The sequence below is a fragment of the Lynx canadensis genome, chromosome X (assembly GCF_007474595.2).
Source record: "Lynx canadensis isolate LIC74 chromosome X, mLynCan4.pri.v2, whole genome shotgun sequence".
NCBI lineage: Eukaryota > Metazoa > Chordata > Mammalia > Carnivora > Felidae > Lynx > Lynx canadensis.
The window spans coordinates 34,777,402-34,788,303 of NC_044321.2; positions in this window are offsets into that span (position 1 = coordinate 34,777,402).

Below are 10,902 nucleotides of genomic sequence, written 5' to 3' on the forward strand. Positions count from 1 at the left end.
CTGTGACGTGCGTCCGCCTTGGCCGGTGTAGCTGGGGTCTAGTATCTCGCCGGTTGACTGTAAGCCAATTTATGCATCCACTCGTCCGGAGCGGGTCTTTCCATTCTTCTTTTTCCTTCTCTTCCTCCCTTTCATATAAGCGAGGCGAGGCAAAACACCGGCTTCCGAAAGCGTTTCTGGCCCCTGCTAACCCTGGCCCCCCGTCCTCTTTCACAGAAAAGGTCAGGTGGGACCCTTGCGGAAGGCGAGGGGAAGGAAGGAGGGCTGGGTAGGGCCCGGATGAAGTGCGGTTCCCCTTCCGCGGGGGGGGGGGGGGGGGGTAGCGTCCTAAGCCCGGGTGCCCATGGGAGGAGCCCCACATCTGGCCAGACTGAGCCTGCCTCCGCTCCGCTGCTCAGTCGCTGGCTGGGAGGAGCCCACAGGAAGTGTGGCCTTGGTCCGAATGTGGTGCCGGATCCAGCAGGAGACAGCTTGGACCTTCCATGAACTCTGCTCCCCAGTAAGGTGTGCTTCCGGCTGCCTGTGTGCAGCACCTCTGTGCCCAGGTGGGGACTCGGCTGACCAATCCATCGTCAGAAATCCGTTTGTCCGAACCAGGGGGCTCTGGGAAGGAAGGTGTTATGAACTCCCCCCGCCCCGCCCCCATTCATACGTTGAAACCCTAACCCTGATGTGATGGTCTTAGGAGGCGTAGCCTTTGGGAGAGCACTAGGTGGTGAAGGCCCAGCCCCGATGAGCTGGGTTAGTGCCCCGATTCAAAGAGATCTCAGAGCTGCCTAGCTACTTTGCCCCCATATATGAGGACACGGGAAGAAAGCAGCTATCTGGGGGCGCCTGGGAGGCTCAGTCGGTTGAGCGCCCGACTTCCGCTCAGGTCATGATCTCACGGTCCGTGAGTTCGAGCCCCGCGTCGGGCTCTGTGCTGACAGCTCAGAGCCTGGAGCCTGCTTCGGATTCTGTGTCTCCTCTCTCTCTGCCCCTCCCCCGCTCATGCTGTCTCTCTCTCTCTCTCTCTCTCTCTCTCTCTCAAAAATAAACACTAAAAACAAATTAAAAAAAAGAAAGTAACTTACAAACAATATGATAACTCACCCCTAAATACCATAGCATACATCTCCTCAGAATAAGAACGCGTTCCTACATAATCGCAATGCCACTATCACTAAGAAAATTTGCGTTTATTCAATAATACCCTCTAATTTATAGTCTTTATTTCAATTTCCCGTTTCAATTCACTCTACAGTGAATTATTTCAAATTATTTCAAATTATTTCAATTTCACTCTACAGTGATAGAAGCCACATGAGTGGCTGCCTGGGGTGAGGGGGGCCTTGAAAGCAAAGTGGCACCAGGAACCTTTTTGGGGTGATGGACATGTTAGATGCTTGACTGGTGGTGTAAAACTGTCAAAATTCGTAGAATTGCAGGGCGCCCGACTGGCTCAGGCCGTGGAGCGTGAGACTCTTGATCTCGGGGTTGTAAGTTCAAACCACACGTTGGGTGCAGAGATTACTTAAAAATAAAATCCTAGGGGTACCTGGGTGGCTCGGTTGGTTACGCGTCTGGCTCTTGACTTGGGCTCACATCCTGACCTCGCGGTTCATAAATCTGAGCCCCACATAGCGACGGAGCCTGCTTGGGATTCTCTCTGTCCCTCTCTCTCTGCACCCGCCCCGCTTGTGCTCTGTCTCTCTCTCTCTCATAATAAATAAACTTAAAAAAAAAGAGCTTTATGAAAAATAATAAAAATATTAAAAAAGTAAAATCTTAAAAAAAACCAAACCCATGGAACTGTATACTTACAATGGGTGTCTTTTATTTTACGTGAATTATACCTCATTACGATCGATTTCTTTTAATGTTTATTTATTTTTGAGAGGGAGATGAAGAGAGACAGAGTGTGAGCTGGGAAGGGGCAGAGAGAGAGAGGGAGACACAGAATCCGAAGCGGGCTCCAGGCTCCGAGCCGTCAGCAGAGCCCGTCTCGGGGCTCCAACTCACGAACCGTGAGATCATGACCTGAGCCGAAGTCGGACGCTCAACCGACTGAGCCACCCAGGCGCCCCTCCACCGATTTTTAAAAATTTCTCCAGTAGTCCCCAAACTGTTTTATAGCTATTTTTTTTTCTGTGATCTAGAATTCTATCAAGGTTCATCATGAACTGCATTCGATTGCCTTGTCTCTTCATCTTCTCTAATCTAAAACATTCCCTCCTGCTTTTGTGTCTCATGACATTGATTAAAAAATAAAAATAAAGAAAGGAGCAGTGGGGCAGGGGCAGTATGAGCCTTAAAAATCAATCAATAAAATAAAGGCCAGCTGTCTTGCAGAATGTCCCACATTCCATACTTATCCGTCTCCTCCCGATTGGATTCAGCTTACACATGTTTGACGAGAATATTAGCAAGATGATGCTGTGTCCTGACTCATCACATGTACGGGTCTGTCCCTCCACTGGCAAGGCTCACCTTGTACGTTCCCGGCTTCAGGCTCAAGATCAGCCATTTCTTCGAGCAGCCTCTGGTTCTTGGTCGGGGAGAATGGTAGTTAGAAGCCAAGAACTTAGTGCTAGATGTGCTCATAGTTATGGGAGTGTCAATGCTTTTCAGGCCTTCTTAGCGGCAGAACTGGAAAATTCACGTAGCGTTTGTTTTGTTTAAGTCTTGACTTGACTATGCAAATCCAACATCACAAGGTACTTTCTCTTTCCTGCATTCTACATTCACTTTTCTCTTCTCACACAGTGGTTTCCAACATCCCCAAATACATTTGTTTGCTCTTTCCAATGATGCACATAAAATATTTTCAGGATTACAATACAAATCCCACTACAAGAGATCTGCTAAGTAAAGTTCAAGATATCTTTGTAGTTATCTTTGGCCTTAGAATGTGTTCCACTAAGGTCGTGCCTGGGGGGCTCAGTCAATTAAGCACTCGACTCTTGATTCTGGCTCAGGCCACGCATGACCTCATGGTTCTTGAGTTTGAGCCCCATGTCGTTAGCATGGAGCCTGCTTGGGATGCTCTCTCTGCCCCTACCCCCCGCCCCCGCCCCCGCTCACGTGGGCACACACACTGGAACTCTCTTTCTCGCAAAATAAGTGAACAAACTTTAAAATAAAAAAAAAATACATTCCACTAAGGATGTACACTCTGAGCACTATGTTCAAAACAGGTTAATTTCTTTTCTCTGCTGGTTAATTTCTTTTCTCTGCTGGTTAATTTCTTTTCTCTGCGGTGGTATCGATGTGATACAAAGTTCCATTTGTTCCTGCTTATATTCAAATTCAGCATTTGTCCTTATTCATTTATTTTTATTTTTGGTTTTTGGACTTGGGATATTTAAACCACTTAAAACTATCTAATTGGCCAGACACAGGGAAGTCTTGCCCCGTCCCTGACCCCTCCAGCTTATGCCATTGAGAGCTAGCATTTGCCATGGTTTCTCTGTGTTTTCCCAGTGAACAGGTGATTGCCAGATGGTAGAGATAAGACAAACACAAATCTAGTTTGCAGAAATTTGCAAACTGTGTGTGAAGGGTCAGGCTCATTTCAGGATCTTTTTTTTTTTTTTTTTTAAGTATACAACTTTTTAATTTAATTTAATTTTTTAAATTTTATTTATTTACTTGTTTTTTTAAACGTAACCTCTACACCCAACATGTGGCTCAGACTTACAACCCTGAGATCAAGAGTCACATGTTTTACTGATTGAGCCAGCCAGGCGCCCCAAGTATACAACTTTTTTTAAACAGAGGAGCCTGGTGCCTCAGTCGGTTAAGCATCCAACTTCAGCTCAGGTCATGATCTCACGGTTTGTGAGTTTGAGCCCCGCATCAGGCTCTGTGCTGACAGCTCAGAGCCTGGGGCCTTCTTCAGATTCTGCCTCCTCTCTTTCTACCCTCCCCTGCTAGCACACTGTCTCTCTCTCTTTCTCTCTCTCTCTCTCTCTCTCTCTCTCAAATATAAATAAACACTAACAAAAATTTTAAAAATGTTTTTAATTTTTATTTTAAAGTCATCTCCACGCCCAGTGTGAGGCTTGAGCTCACAACCCTCAGATCAAGAGTCACATGCTCTAGGGGCACCTGGGTGGCTCAGTAGGTTAAGCGTCAGACTTCGGCACAGGTCATGATCTCACAGTTTGTGAGTTCGAACCCCGTGTCGGGCTCCGGGCTCACAGTTCGGAGCCTGGAGCCTGCTTCAGATTCTGTGTCTCCCTCTCTCCCTCTGCGCCCCACCCCCCTCTCAAAAATGAATAAACATTAAAATTTTAAAAAGTTAAGAGTCACATGATCTACTGACTGAGCCATCCAGGTGCCCCATAAAAAGTTTTTTATGATAGAAAAACTTAAATATAACCAAAATGAGAAGAGAGTATAATAGAAATCACCCCGCCATGTACCCATCACCAGTTTCAACAATTACCAGCTGCTGAGCAGACTTATCTATACGTCTTCCTCTCCCTTCCTACTGGATGATTTTGATGCAAATCCCAGACATTTTGTTATTTCACTCATAAATATTTTAGCATATATTACTAAAAGCTAAGGACGCTATCAAAAAATGTTCAGTGTACCTATTTCCCTGTTTTTCACAAATACATTTTTTCAGACTTTTTATTTATCTATCTATCTATCCATCTATTTTTAGGTAAATTCCACGTCCAGCATGGACCTCGAACTCACCACCCGGAGATCAAGAGTTGCACGCCCTACCGACTGAGCCAGCCAGGCGCCCCTAGTTTTCACACACATTTTGTTTTTTAGCTTTTCTGTTCGACTGAGACTCCGAGATCCATATTCTTCAACGCATAGCGTTCATCTTCGGTCGTTCAGTCAATACGTTGCCCCGTCACCTACTTTTCCCCTCACAACTTATTTGAAGAAACTAAGCCATGTTCCTGGCAGAGTCTCGGTCTGGCTTTTGCTGAATACACGCCCACGGTGTCCTAACATGCTCTGTCTCCTATAATTCCTGTAAATTGTGAATAGATCTAGACCTTCATTGTCCAGTATAGTAGACCCTAGCCACCTGCGGCCGTTGAGCACTTGCAATTGTGGCCAGTCCAAACGGAAAAGCGCTGTGTGTGTAAAATATACCATTGGATTTATTTTTCCAAGTCGCAGTACAAAAAAAAGGTGAAATATCTCATTAATAATTTCTGTATCGATCGCATGTTGAAATGGCAATACGCTCGGTATATTGAGTTGAAATGTAAATATTTACCTCGCCTGTTTCTCTTCACTATTTACTTATTTATTTATTTATTTGAAGTTTATTTATTTTGAGAGAGAGAGAGAGAGAGAGCAGGAGGGGCAGAGAGGGGGAGAGAGAGAATCTCAGGCTCTGCACTGTCAGCTCAGAGCCCAATGTGGGGCTCAAACTCATGAACCATGAGATCAGGACCTGAGCTGAAATCAGATGTGCCACGTAGGCGTCCCTCTCTTCACTTTTTAAAATGTAGCTATTAGGGGAGCCTGGGTGGCTCAGTTGGTTGAACATCAGACCTCGACTCAGGTCATGATCTCACGGTTCGTGGGTTCGAGCCCCATGTCGGCCTCTGTGCTGATAGAGCCTAGAGCCTGCTTTGGATTCTATATCTCCCTTTCTCTCTGTCCCTCTCCCGTTCATGCTGGTGCTCTGTCTCTCTCTCTCTCTCTCTCTCTCTCTCTCTCAAAAGTAAACATGAAAAAATAAATACATAAATAAAATGTAGCTACTAGAAAATTCTGAATTACGTACGTGGCTCACGTTATATTTCTATCGGGCAGCACGGCTCTAGAGCCTTGATCAGTTTTTGGGTTCAAATTCTTGGCAAGACAACTTCATAGGAGAGAAAGGGTTTTCCCCTCAGGAGGCACACCATGCCTGGTTGTTCTTCTTTTCCTTTCTTTTTGGTAATGTTGACATTCATAAATGATCATCGCCTAGATACACTGGTTACATGGTTATACACTGGTAACATTCTGTAATGTCTTCAGATGCTAGAATGCTGTCGTAGAACAAAACATTTCCCTTCATATAGGAAAGGCAGGGGGAAGGCTGGATTCTTTCCCTTTGCCCGTTTTCAGATGATGAGGTTTTCCCCAACACTCCTCCCGGGGGGTTCAGTGAGTTTGTGTCTGCCTGCTGTGATGAACTCCCGATTTGAACGTATCCGTGATTTTTATATTCATTGACGCTATCCTCGCTGATGCTCAAAGCAGCCCACATTTATCGTGTGGGGGCTTCTCCAGGTTGGTGGCTGGTCTTTTTGACATAGCCCCACCAGCTTATTGTGTACGTCCACACCCCCCTCCAACTCTCTCCCTCTGCACGCCGCAATCAGCAATTTCTCTCAAAAGAACCTCAATTCCTCCTAGCCGGATAAGGTAGTTAGAAACCACAGTCTGGGATCTGGTGGTGCTCATTTCTGTAGGTCATCGTTTCTAGGACTTTTCAGAGGACAGAGCTATGAAATATTTTTTTAAGATCGAGTTCATCATGACTTCACAGCAATACTTCTAATTCAAGGGCAGGACTACATAATTTGTATTCAACCGCGCCCATCTTACCTTTGCGTTCCCTTTCTCCCCTGCAGAAAATCTCAGTTCTCAACAACAGACGCTTTTTGCTTTATCTCACAACGCACACAGGACCGGCTCGGAATGACAATGCGGACACTCGCGCCAAGGATGGGATTATTGAAAACAACTTGAAATGTTCTTTGCCCTTTTCTGTCGTCAGGATTAATCCACCAAGGATTATATAATCAATCGACTGTGTTTTACAGACGCTTGGGACAGTTCTTTTCTGAGTGGTTGTGCCACCAACTGGATACAAGTTGGGTTTGTTTCGTTTTGCTTTTTGATTCATAGGCATTGCTTTCAGTTTAAAACTGTGTAAACTCTAAAGTCAAATCGATACAAGAAGTTAAATCAGAGATGGGCAGCTTCCATCCTCTTTCCCTTGCGGCCGGCTCTATTTTCCCCAGATGTAACCATTTTCGCAGAGGTTTCTCATTTTTATTTGACTTACTTGTATGTTTTACATTTTTTAAATGCATTTTATGTTTTTTATGAAAAAAAATTTTTTAATATTTCTTTCTGAGGGGAGGGGAGGAGCAGAGAGAGAGGGAGACAGAGGATCCCAAGTGGGCTCCATGCCAACAGCACAGAGCCCGATGCAGGGCTTGAACTCACGAACCATGAGATCATGATCTGAGCCGAAGCCGGATGGCCATCGACTGAGCCACCCAGGCGCCCCATTTTATTTTTTTAAGATTATTTATTTTGAGAGAGACAGAAACAGTGAGAGGTTTTGTGAGTTCAAGCCCCCTTGAGATCATGACCTGAGCCGAAACCAAGAGTTGGATGCTTAACCGACTGAGCCACCCAGGCGCCCCGGAGGTGTTTCATTGTTAAAAATAAAGCAGACAGACGTATAGGCTTAACTCCCCTTCCCCATCTTATACAGTAGGAAGCCATGCATACTTTTCTTCACCTTGTTTTTTTCATTTAATGATACACTCTGAAGAACATTCTAAAGCAGTTCAGAGAGCTGGTCCTCAGTTCCTTGCACGGATGCACCACCGTGAATTCACCCAGAACACAGGAGGCAGAGACTCGGATGCTTCTGGTCCTTTACTGTTAACACCTGTGAGGCCCAAGTTCACACAGGTGGTAAGCGTATGACGCTCGGGTTTGGCTGGAGCAGTAGAAAACCTCAAAATAACAGTGGCCTCAACGTACTCGCTTATTTTTCCGAGCCATAAAAGCCAGGAAGGGCGGGACAGGGCTGGGGTGGTGGCTCTGTCACACCAGGTCCTCAGGGACCCAGGACCCACCCAACAAACACATTGAGTGCTTGACTTCCACGCTTCACGGTCCGGGGGTCCCGGGTGGTCACTCTGGCTACAGCTACCACCACCACATTTTTTGGCCAGGAGAGGGAGGCTAGGACATATTTAGGGACCCCTTCACAAGTGGAAGGAACCACACTTCTGATCCCCACCCGTGATGCGCAATGCGTGAATTTCTACCTGCCATCCCACTACAGCGATTGTGATCTCCGTATCTTACGTCGTATTTGCACTATGGTCCTGCACGCCCGGTGCTACGTGGTCTATTCCTATGGTCCCTCTCGATTCCCTCGGGGAGCTTTGACACACAATCGCGTCTCTACTCCGGGTCCATTCTTCAGCCCTTCTTCCTCCGCGTTTCCAAACACACGGTGGTGGCTCGACAAATGTTCTTTATGTTTTTTGTTTTTTAATTTTTTTTTAACGTTTATTTATTTTTGGGACAGAGAGAGACAGAGCATGAACGGGGGAGGGTCAGAGACAGGGAGACACAGAATCTGAAGCAGGCTCCAGGCTCTGAGCGGTCAGCACAGAGCCCGATGCCGGGCTCGAACTCACGGACCGCGAGATCGTGACCTGAGCCGAAGCCGGCCGCTCAACCGACTGAGCCACCCAGGCGCCCCTGTTCTTTATGTTTTTAATGTTTATTTCTCTGGGAGAAAGAGAGCGCGTGAGAGGGGCAGAGATAGAGGGAGAGAGAATCCCAAGCAGGCTCCGCACTGTCAGTGCAGGGTCTGACGTGGGGCTCGATCTCACGAATCGAGAGATCGCGACGAGAGCAGAAACCAAGAGTGACACCAGGAGTCGGACGCTTCACCGACTGAGCCCACCCTGGCACCCCTCAATAAATTTTTTAATGACTTTTCAAAGATTTAGGTATTTATTATTATTTTTTTTAATGTTTATCTTTTAGAGAGAGAGAGAAAACACGCGTGCATGAACTGGGGAGGGACAGAGAGGGAGACAGGATAGAAAGTGGGCTCTACACTGACAACAGAGAGCCGGATGTGGGGCTCAAACTCACAAACTGCAAGATCATGACCTGAGCCAGAGTCGGACGCTTAATCAACTGAGCCACCCAGGTGCCCCGATACATTTTCTTTTTTCAATTTATTTTAGAGAGAGAGAGAGAGAGACCAAGTGTGCGATCTGGGGAGAGGGGCGGAGGGATAGAGAGAGAGAATCCCAAGCAAGCTCCACACGTAGCACGGAGCCCGACGTGGGGCTCGATCCCATGACCCTGGGATCATGACCTGAGCCGAAACCAAGAGTAGGACACTCAAACAACTGGGCCACCCGGGCGCCCCAATGAATGTTCTTTATACTAATACCCCCCTTTCAAGTGCATGAACCACCACCTTGAAAGTCTCCCAACCCAAGCTCACTACTTCCCCATCCACCCCCTTAAACCTGTGGCTCCCACCTGTTTTCTTGGCTTAATTCATAGAAATGACCTTCATCCGGGATGGAACCTCAGCTGGCCTCAGGCCCTCCCTTTGCCTCCAGCCCAAACACAAGTACAAAGAGCTGAACGCCCTGGAGTTATTATTATTATTGCTTTAATTTGGGCTCCCGGGAGCCCCTTGCAGCCTTTAGGAGTTGAGGCTCACTACTCTTTTGCTTAAATTACTTCCCCGGGGCCTGTTTGACAGGTCTTGCTGTTTGCTTCTGGCCACTCTCACCTGCTGTTTGAAGTGACTTCCGAAAAGACAAAAATTTGGCAAACTATTAACAGTCGTTTTCATACCAGAATGGGGGACGGGAGGAAAACTTGGCTTGGGAGGGGTGACAACAGGAGCCGGTTTCTCTGAAACGCTTGGATTGTCCTCTTCACAACAAAGGTGAGTTTCTTCTTCCTTTTGTTTTTAATGTTCATTTCTTTATTTTTGAGAGAGAGGTCGCGTACAGGTTCGAGCGGGAGAGGGGCAGAGAGAGAGAGAATGAGAATCCCAAGCAGGCTCCACACCCAGCGGGGAGCCTGATGCAGGGGTCTGATCCCACGACCCTGGGATCATGACCTGGGCCAAAATCAAGAGTCAGACGCTTAACCGACTGAGCCACCCAGGCGTCCTGAAAGTGGGTTTCTTTCTAAGAGAAGAATGGATCAAACACAGTCCTTGGCTGCCTTCTGTCTTCAGAATACATCCCAAACGTCATCTGGTATTCCAGGTCTTCCCCAACAAAGGGGCTCTCTCATTCCACCTACCGGGTTAGCCAACGGCGCTGGATTTCCCCCTTCCCGGCCACCCCTTGATTTTCCCTCCTGCTGCTAAGCCTTGGCGACTCCCCCCCGTTCATCAAGTACATCAGCCCCATGACCTCTTCCTGGTCTCCGGAGCCGCCTCCCATCTGTTCTGCCTTCGTGTTCTCAGAGTCCGAGGCAGGCCTGGAAAGTACTCAGGGCATTCTGAGCACAAACGGATTTGATACAAGGAATCGCGTGCTTATAGAGTCTTTCAGGGTGGGGGGGGGGGGGACCACTGGGTTCCAGAACAATCTGCCGGGGTTGTCATCCAGGCGTCCGAAAACGGGCCTCGGCAACCACTGATGCTTCTAAAGACCCCATGTTGGAAGTCTGCTTGGTCTAGTCACTCCAACTGGCCAATGTGTCTGGATGACCTCTTTTATCAGCCGTTACTAGAGCAGGAAGAGGTCTCTACCTCACTCTGCCTTCCGAACCGAAGGGGCGTTCAGATCCTAGCTGCAAGAGAGTCTGGTAGCTTTCAGCCTTCTAGCCTCTGCAACGAGGGAAGGCCATAAAAGGATGTGGGACAGAAACTGGGTGCCGACCAATAGAACCCAGCATGGATACTGCTAGAAAAACTAAGAGCGGTAAAAGATAATGGAAAACATGAGGCCCGGAGGGAGAAGGGACAGCTCGGTGTCTGGAAGGACCACTCCTTAAAGATAAAGGGTTGGCCATGATGGAGTTACCACGTTCCATCAAGGCCAAAGACAACGTACGACCATACGAGGGCATCCAAGAAAATGGGGAAGAGAAGGATCTGAGAGACATCAACCTATATGTCCACGAATTGAGATGTTAGAATAGGACTCC